This window comes from Pan troglodytes, chromosome 10 (genome assembly GCF_028858775.2).
Source record: "Pan troglodytes isolate AG18354 chromosome 10, NHGRI_mPanTro3-v2.0_pri, whole genome shotgun sequence".
Lineage (NCBI taxonomy): Eukaryota > Metazoa > Chordata > Mammalia > Primates > Hominidae > Pan > Pan troglodytes.
In genome coordinates, this window is record NC_072408.2 from 25,635,702 (window position 1) to 25,651,717 (window position 16,016).

General features: G+C 36.4%; 1 protein-coding gene across 6 annotated transcripts in view; it reads left to right on the forward strand.

The window, feature by feature from the left end:
• PIK3C2G (phosphatidylinositol-4-phosphate 3-kinase catalytic subunit type 2 gamma) overlaps positions 1-16,016 on the forward strand; it is a 387,383-nt gene that overhangs the window by 244,481 nt on the left and 126,886 nt on the right. The window lies entirely within an intron of this gene.

Consider the following 16,016-nt stretch of genomic DNA (forward strand, 5'->3'; position numbering starts at 1 on the left):
GGCACAGAGGGCATAGAGAGTGTGGCTTTTATTTTTTAAGTTCAGAAGAAACTTTTCGATTTTAGTGGTTTTCAAAAGCTTTCTTTGATACCTTGTGTAATGGAGACCAGTGAGGAGACTACTGCAATAAAGTGAGACCAGTAAAGGTAGAAGTAGTAAAAACCGACAGATTCAGAATATATTTTGAAGACAGAGCCACAGGATCTGCTAATTGATTGGACGTTGGCTGTGATTAATGAACTGGAGGAGGGGCACAGAAGGTCAGAGAAGAAAAGAAAACATTCAAGGATGATGCCTAGATTGTTTTATCTTAGCAAATGACTGAATAATTATATTATTTACTGAAATAAGGAATACCGATAGATGAATAGGTTTTGTTTCATTTTCTTTAAGCCGCAAGTAAGGAAATCAGAAGTTGAACACTAAAAATCTTTAAAAATATATTTTATATGAAGGTAGAAATAGGATCAAACCATTCCAAAGACTAATTAGTCACTTTCGCCTGAGAACAGCCTCTCAATATAAGAAATAATAATATTTCTTACAAGATAATGTGATCGAATTTATACCAGATGGCCATAACCTGGCATTAAAATGCCAACATAAACTACATGATATATACAAATGGATTATTTTACTTTTTGTTACTTTCAATACATTGCTTTCTTTAATGAACAGCCTCGAAAAATTTACCACATATTCATTCACTTCTTTTTCTTTTACTTTTTTTTTTTTTGAGATGGAGTCTCATTCTGTTGCCCAGGCTAGAGTGCAGTGGCATGATCTTGGCTGACTGCAACCTCTACCTCCTGGGTTCAAGCGATTCTCCTGCCTCAGCCTCCCGAGTAGCTGGGACTACAGCAGTGTGCCACCATGCCTGGCTAATATTTGTATTTTTAGTAGAGATGGGGTTTTGCCATGTTGGCCAGGCTGGTCTCGAACTCCTGGCCTCAAGTGATCTCCTGCCTCGGCCTCCCAAAGTGCGGGGATTAGAGGTGTGAGCCACCGTGCCTGGCCTTCATTCGCTTCTTAAATGTCCACTGGGAATGGTCTGTGTGCCAAGGACTGTGATAAACATTGGAGATACAAAGATAATTAATATGCATTTACCATGAAAGTTAGGGATACTCTTTCAAGTACTGTGAATACAGACACATAAATGATTATTATAAAATGTTATAAGGGCAGAGATAGAGAAATGTACAGACCATGAGAATGTCATAGAGGAGGGATACCTAGCTTATGAGGGACAAATGTCAATTAACATACTTGAGTGTATATAAAATTTATTCATGTAACACTTTTTTCCTGAGCTCTACCTTTTTCTAAAAATTCAAAGATTCAGTTTGGACATCTTTTTTTAAAATTTTGATGTTTTGTACACTGGCAATTTGGAGTACCCTTATTCATTTATTCCACTGGCTTCTGTATTGTTCATGTGAGTGGTTTAAAATGAAAAAAGATATTTCAGCTCTACAGAAAAAGTTCCAGTTGGCAGACATAAAAAAGTAAAGAAAAGATTATTAAAACAGTATGGTAAGTTCATATACCACGGTCTGTAGAGAAGATCAAGCTCCAGTTTAGTTGCTTGTTGATGCTACAGCAGCTACTGCTACTTCTAGAGTTTGGCAGTTTTAAACCTTTCTTAAGCAGCATCATAGGTCAATTAAAAATGTGCCCAGCATACAGCCACACTCATAATCGGTTCTTAATATTTTCTGCTGAATTAAGCAGCCAATAAACCAATCATCAACCATTCAATAATTATTGATAGGATGAATGAAAATGAAGTTGCCACTGTCTTCCTTTGAGAATATTAGTTATTAACCACCAGCTAAGGAGGCCAACTGCAGCTCCATGAGCCATATGGATTATTGTTTCTAAGATTTTATGTCCGCTGGTGGCTCCCATAAGGCTCATCGGCAGTGTCTCCTTGGATTACTTTCTCAATGCTGACACATTTGCCCTAAGTTTGTTTAATGGTAAAACTGAACTATACCTATTACACTATCTTTTGAATTGTAGGAAGCATCTAATATTTCTCCTCCTAAGCTCTTTCAGTTTCTGGAATTCACAGAACGTTGTTTTGTAGGACAGCTAACTTCTTCCATACTAGGTTCATTGTTTGTTCTTATTGTTTTTTAGGTACACAAAAGTCCTTTTACAAGTCTTATAGGTCCTGTAAGTAGGACCTTTGCATTCCCCTAGGATAAATGAACATGCTTATTTGTCCCACATTTATTATGTTATGGACCCCGTTTTTAGAGAGAAACCTAGCCCACACCTAGTTTCTGTACACATACTCAGATGTATTAACCCACTTATGCCGGAGGTTGCAAATTTTTTTTGTGAAAAATCAGACCTTAGCGATGACCTTGAGCAGTAGGATATAAATAACTCACACAAGCTTAGCGTTCCAGTAATGGAACACTAGGCATAAATGAGTTTAATAACACCCCCCATAATATACAAAACCAGATTTATAAATCATGCCCTAGGACTGTCATAACGTCCCATAGTCTGACAAGATCATAAAATGCTCCAATACCAAAAAACAATAACCCTAGGTCATAGTCTTTAATTAAAATGCTGCACCCACTGGAAGCATAGAGTTTATATGTACAGATACACGTGTTTCTTCTATTGTCTATTTCTTAAAAACATGGAAGGGAAAAGCATTTGTATAACTTTTTATGGTTTACACAATATTATTATTATTATTATTGCTTTTTTATTTTTATTTATTTATTTTTTGAGATGGAGTCTCGCTCTGTCACCGAGGCTGGAGTGCAGTGGCACAATCTCAGCTCACTGAAATCTCCACCTCCCTGGTTCAAGCAATTCCCCTGCCTCAGCCTCCTGAGTAGCTGTAATTACATGCCACCATGCCTGGCTAATTTTTTTGTATTTTAGTAGAGACAGGGTTTCACTCTGTTGGCCAGACTGGTCTCGAACTCCCGACCTCAGGCAATTTGCCCGCCTCGGCCTCTCAAAGTGCTGAGATTACAGGCGTGAGCCACCGCACCCAGTTACAAAATATTGTTAACATATATTAACTAATTCATTGTGTATTAACTAACACAGCAAAGAGGTGATATAAGAAGGATGTTGAGAAAAAAACATTTCTCACTGGGCTGCTGCCCTTTATACTCATGCTTACATCACCATTCCAGAGCATCTCACACTAAGCATCTGTGTTACTCTCTTTAGGATATGTTACAGACATTGAGCTCTCCTGGCTCTTAAATTAAATTGAGTCAAAGCCACTCTCTCATTTGGAATCTATGCTCAGGTGTCCCTGAACAATTCCTCTGAATTCAGTTCTCCAGGAATCTGGAAATTCTATTTCGACACTCAGACCAACTCTGAGGCTCCCATAAACTTTCAAACTTCTAAGAGAGAAAAAATAAATCTTAGTTATGATTATGAAGGATTTCACATCCTGCATGTAAACAAATGATCCCTTCTTATTGGCTTTAGCTGTGAGACTAGATAAAGAGAATTTATACCATCAGATTAAATCAAAGAACAACTGAGGTATTACTTAATGATTCTGGGGAAAATTTGGCTTATCTTTATAATGGAAACAATAAGGAATTTCTCCAGCTCTCTGAAACCAGTTGGTTTTTCTTTTGAACTATTGCCTAATTATTATCTTCTTTTTTGGGGGACAGGGTCTCACTCTGTCGCCAAGGCTGGAGTGCAGTGGCACAATCATGGCTCACTGCAGCCTTTACCTCCCTGGACTCAGGCGATCCTCCCACCTCAGCCTCCCAAGTAGCTGGGACCAGAGGCATGCACCACCATACCCAGCTAACTTTTTTATTGTTTTGTAGAGATAGGGTCTCACCATGTTGCCCAGGCTGGTCTTCAACTCCTAGGCTCAAACAATTTGGACCTCGGCCCAAAATGCTGGAATTATAGGCATGTGCCACAGTGCCCGACCTATCTTCATTTTTTAATTTTCTTTCACCGAGATACAAATTAAAGTGGCCAAAAAATTGTGCATCCACAATTTTGCACTCAATTCCACTGTAACAATGATTTCTACAGAGTGATTTTTCATTACATAAAAGATTTCACTGTAGTAATAAACTCAAAATTTCAACTCAATAATTTCTTGATAATTACATGCTCTCATAAAGCAGGAGAAATTGAGAAAAACGTTTATTACTGATGTTTGTTGCTCTCCTAGCTTTTTATTTCATACTTTTATTTTTTAGACTAGACTGTGTTTTCATATTCTATATGGCCTTTCGCTTTGCTGATGCTAGCCTTGCATTAAGTGTTTTTTGTAGCTTTCTTTCTAGATAATTTTAAAGGGCAATATGACCAGTGTTTAAGGTCAGGTACACTGGAGACAGACTATGTGTTTTTGTTTTGTTTTTATTTATTTTTATTTTGAAAAAGTTATTATTTATGTTATTTATTATTGACAGATCATAGTTGTTTGCATTTATGGGATACAATGTGATGAAATCAAACTCGTTAACACAGCCACCACCTTGCTTACCTATCACTTTTTTATGGTGAGACATTTGAAATTTACTCTATTATTTTTACATTTATAATACATTACTATTGACTGTAGTCAACTGATGGACAATAGATCTAAAAGTCTATTCCTACTGTCTATCTGAAACTTTATACTCTTTGATCAACAGCTCCCATTCCCCCCAACTCCTCACTCCCTAAGACTCTGATAATCACCATTCTACTCCTACAAATTAAACTTTATTAGATTTCACATGTATGTGAGATCATGTGATTTTTTCTGTGGTTGGCTTATTTCACTTAGCATAATGCTCCCTGGATTCATTCATGTTGTCGTAAATGACAGAATTTCCCCTCTTTTAAAACTAAATAGTATTTCATTGTGTGTACATACTACATTTTCTTTATCTCTTCATCCATTGATGGACATTTATTTGTTTCCATATCTTGGCTATTGTGAACAATACTGCAAAGAATATGAGAGTGAAGACATTCTTGCAACATATTGATTTCCATTCTTTTGAAGAAATACCCAGAAGCGAGATTATTCGGTCATACGGTAGTTCTATTTTTAGTTTCTAGAGGAAACTAGATGCTGTTTTCCATAATTGCTGTACTAATTTATGTTCCCACAAACATTGCATAATTTCCCTTTTTTTAAACCCTTAACTTAATCCCCAACACTTAATCTTTCATGTTTTTGATAAATCCATTCTAACAGAAGTGAGGTGGTTTCTCAGTGTGGCTTTAATAGCATTTCCTTGATAATTAGTAATGCCTAACAGTTTATGTACTTATTGGCCATTTATATGTCTTCTTTTGAGAAATGTCTATTTAGGTTCTTTGCTTATTTTTTAATCAGTTTATTTGTTTTCTTGCTGTTAAGTTATTTGAGTTTCTTATATATTTTGGATACTAACCCATTATCAGACAAATGGTTTGCAAACATTTTCTCAGATTCTATGGGCCATCTCTTCAGTTTGCTAATTGTTTCCTTTACTGAGTAGAAGTGTTTTAGTTTGATGCCTTCCATTTGTCTATTTTTGCTTTTGTTGCATGTGCTTTTGGGGTCTTATCCAAAAAAAAATTGCTGAGACCAATGTCATGGAGATTTCCCCTTATGTCTTCTTCTAGCAGTTTTATAGTTTCAAGTCTTATATTTAAGTATTTTCTCCATTTTGAGCTATTTTTTGTGGGTGATGTAAGCTAAGTTCTTAATTTTATTCTTCATGTGAATATCCAGTTTATCAAACACAATTTATTGAAAGACTGTCTTCTTTCCATCATGTGTTCTTGGCACCTTTGTCAAAAACAAGTTGACCATAAATGCATGGGTTTATTTCTGGGTTTTCTATCTTGTTCCCGTTTGTTCAATGTATCTATTTTTATGCCAGGACCATGCTGTTTTGATTACAATCACTTTATAATATGTCTTGAAGTTGGGTAGTGTGATTCCTCTAGCTTTGTTCTTTTTGCTCAAGATTGTTTTGGCTGCTTGGGATCTTTTGTGGTTCCGTGATAAGGATTGTTTGACCATTTGTGTGAAAAAAAAATGACATCTGGTTTTTATAGGAATTGCACTGAATCTGTAGATTGCTTTGGGTAATATGGACATTTTAAAAATATTAATTCTTCCAGTCCATGAACACAGAAAATCTTTTAAGTTTTTTCAGTTTCTTTCATCCGTGTTTTACAGTGTTCACTATACAAGTCCTTTACTTCCTTGGTTAAATTTGCACCTAAGTATTTGATTTTTTGTTGCCCCCATAAATGGGATTTTCTTAATTTTTTTTCCAGATAGTTCATTATTAGTATATAGAAATGCTACTGATTTTTGTATGTTTGTTTTGTGTCTTGCAACTTTAGTGAATTCCTTTATCAGTTCTAACAGTTCTTTAGTGGAGTCTTCAGGATTTTCTGTATATATCATGTCATCAGCAAATAGAAACAATTTCACTTCTTCCTTTCCTATTAGGATGCCTTCAATTTTCTTTTTGTCTTGCCTAACTGCTCTGGCAACTTCCAGTACTATGCTGAAAAGAAGTGGTAAGAATGGGCATCCTTGTCCTGTCTCTGATCTTAGAGGAAAAGCTTTCAACTTTTCACCATTGAGAATAAAGTTAGCTATGAGTTTGTCATATATGGCCTTTATTGTCCTGAGGTACATATCCTTTATACTTAATCTGTGGAGAGTTTTTATCATGAAGGTATGTTACATTTTGTCACATGATTTTTCTGCATCCAGTGAGATGATGATGTTATTTTTATCCTTCATTTTGTAAATTTAGTGTATCACATTTATTAATCTGGGTATGTTGAACTATCCTTGGATCCCAGGGTAAATCCCTCTGGACCATGGTGAATGATTCTTTTAATGTGTTCTGGAACTCAGCTTTCTAATAATATTTTCTTGAGTATTTTTCCATCTACGTTAATTAGAAATATTGGCCTGTAATTTTCTTTTCTTGTAGTGTGCTTTTGTGGGTTTGATATCAAGATAATGCTAGTCTTGTAAAATGAGTTTGAAAGAATTTCTTCTATTTCAATTTTGTGGAAGAGTTTGAAAAGAATTGGTATTCTTTTTTTTTTTTTATGTTTGATAGAATTCAGGAGTAAAGCTGTCCAGTTGTGGGCTTTTCTTTGATGAGAGACTTTTTATTACTGATCCAATCTCCTTACTCATTATTGGGCTATTCAGATTTTCTGCTGCTTTCTGATTCAGTCTTGGTAGATTGTATGTGTCTAGGAATTTATCCAATTCTTCAAGGTTATCCAATTTTTTGGCATATAATTGCTCATCCCATTTTTTAATGATCCTTTCTATTACAGTGGCATCAGTTATAATGTCTCCTCTTTCACTTTTGATTCGTTTATTTGAATAGTCTTTCTTTTTTTCCTAGTTAGTCTAGTAAGCAGTTTGTATCACCATCTTGTAAACAGTTTCTTACAAAATGCAAACCATCTAGTAAACGGTTTGTATTTTGTATTTTGTTTATCTTTTCAAAAAACAACTGTGTGATTTTTTTTCTGTTGTTTTTTAGTACTTATTTCATTAATTTCTGCTCTGGTCTTTGTTATTTCCTTTCATTTGCCAGCTTTGAACTAAGGTAGTTCTTCTGTCTCTAGACTTTTGAGGCGTTATGTTACATTGCTTATTTGTGATTTTTCTTCTGCTTTGACATAGACATTTATTGCTATGAATTTCCCACTTGGAACTGTTTTTGCTGCATGCAATATGCTTTAGTCTGTTTTGTTTTTATTTTTGTCTCCATGTACTTTTTATATTTTCTGTGACCCATTGGTTGTTTATGAGCATGTTGTTTAATTTCCACATATTTGAGTATTTTCCAAATTTCTCCTGTAGTTGATTTCTAGTTTTACAGCATTGTGATCCAAAAATATACTTAATATAATTTCAATCACCTTGAATTTGTTGTTTTCTTTTGTGGCCTTACACGATCTATCCTGGAGAATGTTTCATGTGCACCTGAGAAGAATGGGTATCCTACTGCTATTGGATGGAATGTTTTGTATTTGGTCTAAAGTATAATCTATGTCCAATATTTCTTTATTGATTTTATTTCAATCCCTGAACACAGGGTCTTTCTATTGTTTTCTTTGAATTCTTTCTTTAATGCATAATAGTTTTTATCGCAGAGATCTTTTACCTCCTTGGTTAAATTTATTTCTATTTTACTTTTTTGTGTCCATTGTAAAAGGAAGTGCCTTTTTGATGTCTTTTTCAGGTAGTTCTCTACTGGCATATAGAATTGCTACTGATCTTGTGTATTGATTTTGTATCCTGCAACTTTATTGAATTTGTTTATTTGTTATGGCAAATTTTTTGTGAAGTCTTTAGTATTTCTATGTAAATGATCATGTCATCTGCAAACACAGATAAATTTGACTTCCTGCTTTCCTATTTGAATGTTCTTTTTTTCTTTCTCTTGCCAAATTGCTCTGAGTAGGACTTCCAACACTATGTTGAATAAAAGTGGTTAAAGTGGGCATCCTTGTCTTCTTGTTCTGGATCTTAGAGGAACAATTTTAACTTTTCCTCATTTTGTATGATGTTAGCTGTGGGTTTGTCATATATTGACTTTATAATGAGTATTTTCCTTTTATACCTAATTTGTTGAGAGTTTTTATCATGAAGGATGTTAAATTTTATAAAATACTTTTTCTATAACTCTTGAAGCAATTATATGATTTGTGTCCTTGATTCTATTATTGTGATGTATCACACCTGTTTATTTGTAGCTGAATCATCCTTGCACCTCTGATATAAATCCCACTTGATCATGGTGACTGATCTTTTTAATGTGTTGTTGAATTGGTTTGCTAGTAATTTGTTGGGGATTTTTGCATCTATGCTCATCAGACCTGTGGTTTTCTTTTTTTGTTGTGTGCTTCTCTGGTATTGGAACTAGTGTAATGCTGGCCTCATAAGATGAGTTTGGAATGATTCTCCGCTTTTTTCTATTTTTGGAAGAGTTTGGTAAGAATTTGTATTAGTTCTTTTTCAAATAGAATTCAGCAGTAAAACCATCAGACTCTGGGCTTTTCTTTGATGAGAGAGTCTTTATTACTACTTCTGTCTTGTTACACATGATTAGTTTGTTCAGGTTTTCTATTTCTTCATGATTTAATCTTGGTATATTGTATGTATCCAGTAATTTACCTATTTCTGCTAGATTTTCCAGTTTGTTGGCATATAATTGCCCATAATAGTCTCTTCTGAGCCTTTTTATTTCTATCATATCAGTCGTAATGTCCCTTTTAAAAATCTTTGATTTTACTTGTCTTTGCTCTTTTTTTCTTAGTCTAGCTAAATGTTTGTGAATTTTATTTATTTATTTTTAAAGAACCAACTATCTTCGTCATTGATCTTGTGTATTTGTTTTAATCTCCCATTTATTTCTGTTCTGATCTTTGTTGTTTCTTTCCTTCCACTAATTTGGGGCTTAGTTTGTTCCTGTTTTTCTAGTTCCATGAGGTATAACATTAGGTTGTTTTTTAAATATCTTTCTATTTTGTTGATGTATGCATTTATTGATATAAATTTCCCTCATAGAACTGCTTTTGCTATATCCCACAGATTCTAGTATGTTGTGTTTCCATTTGAACTTGCCTCAAGGAATTTTTTTAAATTTTCTATTTAAATTTTTCCTTAAAAATTATTTAGTCTTTATACTAAATATATAAATGGCTTGCACATCATAATTATAGTATTACGTTATTCTGACTTTGTCTGTGTACTCACTTTTACCAGTGATTTTAATACATTCAGGTGTTTTCTTATTACATGTTAGCATTCTTTTCATTGAGAATAAAAAAACTCCTTTTAGCATTTCATGTAAGACAGATCCGGTGTAAATGAATTCCCTCAGTTTTTATTTTTCTAGAAAAGTCTTTGTCTCTCCATGATGTTTTAAGAATAGCTTTGCTGAGTACTGTATTATTGACTGATGGTTTTTTTTTTTTTTCATTCAGCATTTTGAATATGTTATCCTGCTTTCTCCTGCCCTGCAGGGTTTCTGCCGTGAAACCCACTGAAAGCTGGATTGAGTCTCGGCTAAAAATACGTTTCTGTTCTCTCGCTGCTTTCAGCATTCTTTCTTTGTCTTTAATTTTTGATAATTTGATCATAATGTGTCTTGGGGAATTTCTCCTTAGTTTAAAATTTGATTGGTGACCTCTGGGCTTCCTCTACCTGAACAATGTCATAGATTTGGAAAATTTTCAGACATTATATCCTTAAATATGCTTCCAAGGCCTTTTTCTCTCTCCTCCTTTTTGGGAATTATTATTATGTGGCGCTTAGTTTGCTTGATGGTGGTCCATAATTCCCATAGGTCTTTTTCACTCTATTTTCTTTTTTCCTTCTCTGATTGGGTAATTTCATATATCTGGTCTTGAAGCTCACTGACTTTTGTGTGAACAAGTCTGTTGTTTATGTTTTCTGATGAGTTTTTCAGTACGGTTATTGTGGTTTTTTTCTTTCTAGGATTCCTATTTGGTTTTTTATTAAATTGTTCCTCTGTCTTTGTCAAATTTTTAATTTTATTTCTGGATGGTTTTCCAAATTTTATTTATATTTTTTAAACATTTTCTTTGTTATTCACTGAATTCCTTTAAGAAGATTATTCTGAACTCTTTATCTGACATTTTATAGAACTGCAATTTTTCTGTGTCCATTACTGGAACTTTGTTGATGTTGTTTTTCTTTTTTCTTTGCTTTGCTTTTCCTTTTTTTTTTTTTTTTTTGACAGTGTCAACTATCCCTAAGTTTTCACAATCCTTGCATATTTTCATTGATGCTCACACATTTGAGAAGTTGGCCATGTCTTCCAGCTTTTGCAGGTGATCTTTGGTGGTTTGGTACTTAACATTAGAACATAATCATTTGTCTGCTGTTACTTTCCATTCTGGGGAAGACTTATCGTGAGTACCAGAACTAAAATACTGCACAAGACCTAACTTGCTGCCCCGCCATTGTTTCTCAGTCTGGGGAACACTTACAAAGAGCACAAAAACTTAAGCCACAGCAGAAATGAATACAATATTGATTCTTCCTATTCATGAGGATGGGATGTTTTTCCATTTGTTTGTGTCTTCTTTTATTTCCTTGAGCAGTAGTTTGTAGTTTTCCTTGAAGAGGTCCTTCACATCCCTTGTTAACTGTATTCCTAGGTATTTTATTCTCTTTGTAGCAATTGTGAATGGGAGTTCATTCATGATTTGAGTCTTTGTTTGTCTATTGAAGTATAGGAGTGCTTGTGATTTTTGCACATTGATTTTGTATCCTGAGACTTTGCTGAAGTTGCTTATCAGCTTAAGGAGTTTTGGGGCTGAGATGATGGGGTTTTCTAAATATAGAATCATGTTGCCTGCAAACAGAGACAATTTGACTTCCTCTCTTCCTTTTTGAACACCCTCTATTTCTTTTCTTGCCTGATTGCCTGGCCAGAACTTCCAATACTATGTTGAATAGGAGTGGTGAAAGAGGGCTTCCTTATCTTGTGCTGGTTTTCAAAGGGAATGCTTCCAGCTTTTGCCCATTCTGTATGATATTGGGTGTGGGTCTGTCATAAATAGCTCTTATTATTTTGAGATATGTTCCATCAGTACCAAGTTTACTGAGAGTTTTTAACATGAAGGGATGTTGAATTTTATCAAAGGCCTTTTGTGCATCTATTGAGATAACCATGTGGTTTTTGTCATTGATTCTGTTTATGTGACGATGGATTACATTTATTGATTTGCATATATTGAACCAGCCTTGCACCCCGGGGATGAAGCTGACTTGATTGTGGTGGATAAGCTTTTTGATATGCTGCTGGATTCGGTTTGCCAATATTTTATTGAGGATTTTCGCATTGATGTTCATCAGGGATGTTGGCCTGAAGTTTTCTTTTTTTTGTTGTACCTCTGCCAGGTTTTGGCATCAGGATGATGCTGACCTCAGAAAATGAGTTAGGGAGAAGTCCCACCTTCTAAATTGTTTGGAATAGTTTCAGAAGGAATGGTATCAGCTCCTCTTTGTACCACTGTAGAATTCGGCTATGAATCTGTCTGGTCCTGGACTATTTTTGGTTAGTAGGCTATTAATTACTGCCTCAATTTCTGAGCTTGTTCTTGGTATATTCAGGGATTTGACTTCCTCTTGGTTTAATATTGGGAGGGCGTATGTGTCCAGGAATTTATGTGTTTCTTCTAGATTTTCTAGTTTATTTGCGTAGAGGTGTTTATAGTATTCTCTGATGGTAGTTTGTATTTCTGTGGGGTCAGTGTTGATACCCCCTTTATCACTTTTTATTATGTCTATTTGATCCTTCTCTCTTTTCTTCTTTATTATTCTAGATAGATATCTATTTTGTTAATTTTTTCAAAAAACAAGCTCCTGGATTCATTGATGTTTTTGGAGGTTTTTTGTATCTCTATCACCTTCAATTCTGCTTTAATCTTAGTTAATTCTTGTCTTCTAGTTTTTGATTAGTTTGCTCTTGCTTCTCTAGCACTTTTAATTTAATTGTGATGTTAGAGTGCTGATGTGAGATATTTCCAGCTTTCTGATGTGGATATTTAGTGCTATAAATTTCCCTGTTAACACTGCTTTAGCTGTATCCCAGAGATTCTGACACGTTGTCTCTTTGTTCTCATTGGTTTCAAAGAACTTCTTGATTTCTGCCTTAATTTCACTATTTACCCAGGAGTCATTCAGGAGCTGGTTGTTCAATTTCTATGTAATTGTGTGGTTTTGAGTGAGTTTCTTAATACTGAGTTCTAATTTGATTGCACTGTGGTCTGAGAGATTGTGTTATGATTTCAATTCTTTTGCATTTGCTGAGGAGCGTTTTACTTCCAATTATATGGTCAATTTTAGAAGTAAGTGCCATGTGGCACTGAAAATGTATATCCTGTTGATCTGGGGTGGAGAGTTCTGTAGATGTCTGTTAGGTCCACTTGATCCAGAGCTGAGTTCAAGTCCTTAATATCCTTGTTAATTTTCTGTCTCGTTGTATTGACAGTGGGATGTTAAAGTATCCCACTATTATTGTGTGGGAGTCTCAGTCTCTTTGTTGGTCTCTAAGAACTTGTTTTATGAATCTGGGTGCTCCTGTATTGGGTGCATATATAAGAATAGTTAGCTCTTCTTGTTGAATTGATCCGTTTACCATTATGTAATGCCCTTCTTTGTCTTTTTTGATCTTTGTTGGTTTAAAGTCCGTTTTGCCAGAGACTAGGATTGCAACCCCTGCTTTCTTTTGCTTTCCATTTACTTGGGAAGTTTACCTCCAGGCCTTTATTTTGAGCCCGTATGTGTCTTTGTATGTGAGATGAGTCTCCTGAATTCAGCACACCGATTGGTCTTGACTCTTTATCCAGTTTGTCAGTGTGTGTCTTTTAGTTGGGACATTTAGCCCATTTACATTTAAGATTAATATTGTTATTATGAATTTAATCCTGTCATCATGATGCTATCTGGTTATTTTGCACACTAGTTGCTGCAGTTTCTTCACAGTGTCATTAGTCTTTATATTTTGGTGTGTTTTTGCAGTGTCTGGTACCGGTTTTTCCTTTCCATATTTAATGCTTCCTTCAGGAGCTCCTCCAAGGCAGGCCTGGTGGTGATGAAATCCCTCACCTCTCCACTATTATCCTATGACCCTGCCACATCCCCCTCTCCAAGAAACACCCAAGAATGATCAATAAATACTAAAAAAAAAAAAAAAAAAAAAGAATGTTGAATATTGGCCACCCCTCTCTTGTCTGGAAAGGATATTATTTCTCCTTCACTTATGAAGCTTAGTTTGGCTGCATATGAAATTCTGGGTTGAACATTCTTTTCTTTAAGAATGTTGAATGAAAAAGGGGGAAATGTGGGGAAAAGAAAGAGAGATAAGATTGTTACTGTGTCTGTGTAGAAAGAAGTAAACATAGGAGACTCCATTTTGTTCTGTACTAAGAAAAATTCTTCTGCCTTGGGATGCTGTTAATCTATAACCTTACCCCCAACCCCGTGCTCTCTGTAACATGTGCTGTGTCAACTCAGGGTTAAATGGATTAAGGGTGGTGCAAGATGTGCTTTGTTAAACAGATGCTTGAAGGCAGCGTGCTCCTTAAGAGTCATCACCACTCCCTAATCTCAAGTACCCAAGGACACAAACACTGCGGAAGGCCGCAGGGACCTCTGCCTAGGAAAACCAGGGACCTTTGTTCACGTGTTTATCTGCTGACCTTCTCTCCACTATTATCCTGTGACCCTGCCACATCCCCCTCTCCAAGAAACACCCCAGAATGATCAATAAATACTTAAAAAAAAAAAAAAAAAATGTTGAATATCGGCCACCCCTCTCTTCTGTCTTGTAGGGTTTCTGCTGAGAGGTCTGCTGGTAGTCTGATGGGCTTACCTTTGTAGGTGGCCTGGCATTTCTTTCTGGTTGCCCTTAATATTTTTTCCTTCATTTCAACCGTGGAGAATCTGATGATTATGTGTCTTGGGATTGATCTTCTCAGAGATTGTCTTAGTGGTGTCCTCTGAATTTCCTGAATTTGAATATTGGCCTGTCTTGCTAGGTTGGGAAAGTTCTCCAGGATAATATCCGGAAGTGTGTTTTCCAACTTAGTTCCATTCTCTGATTCTCTTTCAGGTACTCCAATCAGTCATAGCTTTGGTCTTTTTACATAGTCCCATATTTCTTGGAGGTTTTGTTCATCCCTTTTCATTCTTTTTCTCTAATCTTGTCTGCCTTCCTTTCAGCAAGATAGTCTTCAAACTCTGATATCCTTTCTTCCATTTGGTCAACTGAGCTATTGATACTTGTTTATGCTTCACGAAGTTCTTGTGCTGTATTCTTCAGCTCCATTAGGTCATTTATGTTCCTCTCTAAACTGGTTATTCTAGTTAGCACCTCCTGTAACCTTTTATCAAGGTTCTTAGCTTCTTTGCATTGGGTTAGAATATGCTCCTCTAGTTCAGCGTAGCTTGCTATTACCCCCCTTCTGAAGCCTACTTCTGTCAATTTTTCCATCTCATCCTCTGTCCAGTTCTGCACCCTTGCTGGACAGGTGTTGCAGTCAGTTGTAGGAGATGAGGCACTCTGGCCTTTTGGATTTTCAGCGTTTGTTTGCTGATTCTTTCTCATCTTCATGAGACAAACTCACAAATTCTTCGTGAGTTTGTCTAGTTTTGATCTTTGAGTCTGCTGACCCTTGGATGGGGTTTTTGTGGGGACCTTTTTTGTTGATGCTGTTGTTGTTGCATTCTGTTTGTTTGTTTGTTTTTCTTTTAATGGTCAGGTCCCTCTTCTGTAGGGCTGCTGCAGTTTGCTGGGGGTTCACCTCAGGCTCTATTCATCTGGTAACCCCCATGTGTGGAGATGTCACTCGAGAAGGCTGGAGAACAGCAAAGGTGGGTGCCTGTGCCTTCTCCTGGGATTTCTGACCTTGAGGGGCACTGACCTGATGCCATTAGGAATGCTCCTGTATTGGGTGTCTGACAACCTCTGTTGGAGGGTCTCACCCAGTTGGGTGGCGTGGGGAGCAGGACCTGTTTAACGAAGCACTTTGACTGTCCTGTGGTAGAAGGGTTGTGCTTCACTGTGGGGAAAACCCACTCATCTGGGCTGCCCAATTCTTCAGAACTAGCAGGATGAAAGACAAAGTCTGCTGGCCTGCCGAATCTGTGGCTACCCCTCCTCTTAGGGGCTCAGGCCCAGGGAGATCAGAGTTCTGTCCCCGAGCCCCTGGCTGGAGTTGTTGGAGTTCCTGCAGGGAAGCCCTGCCCAGTGAGTAGGAGTGGGTCAGGATCAGGCATGAAGAGGCACTCTGGCAACAGTCTGCCATAGCTTGTGTGTTGGGCTGTGGGGGATACCTCTTGAGACCAAGCTTTCCAGCCTCCTTGGCTCCAGCCAGGAGGGGTAGGGGGTTAGGAAGGGGAAGTGCAGCCTGCCGCTATAGAGATGGCTGCCACCCATCCCCCGCCCTGGGATCTTAGTTTGTTAGGTAGCTCTGTCCCA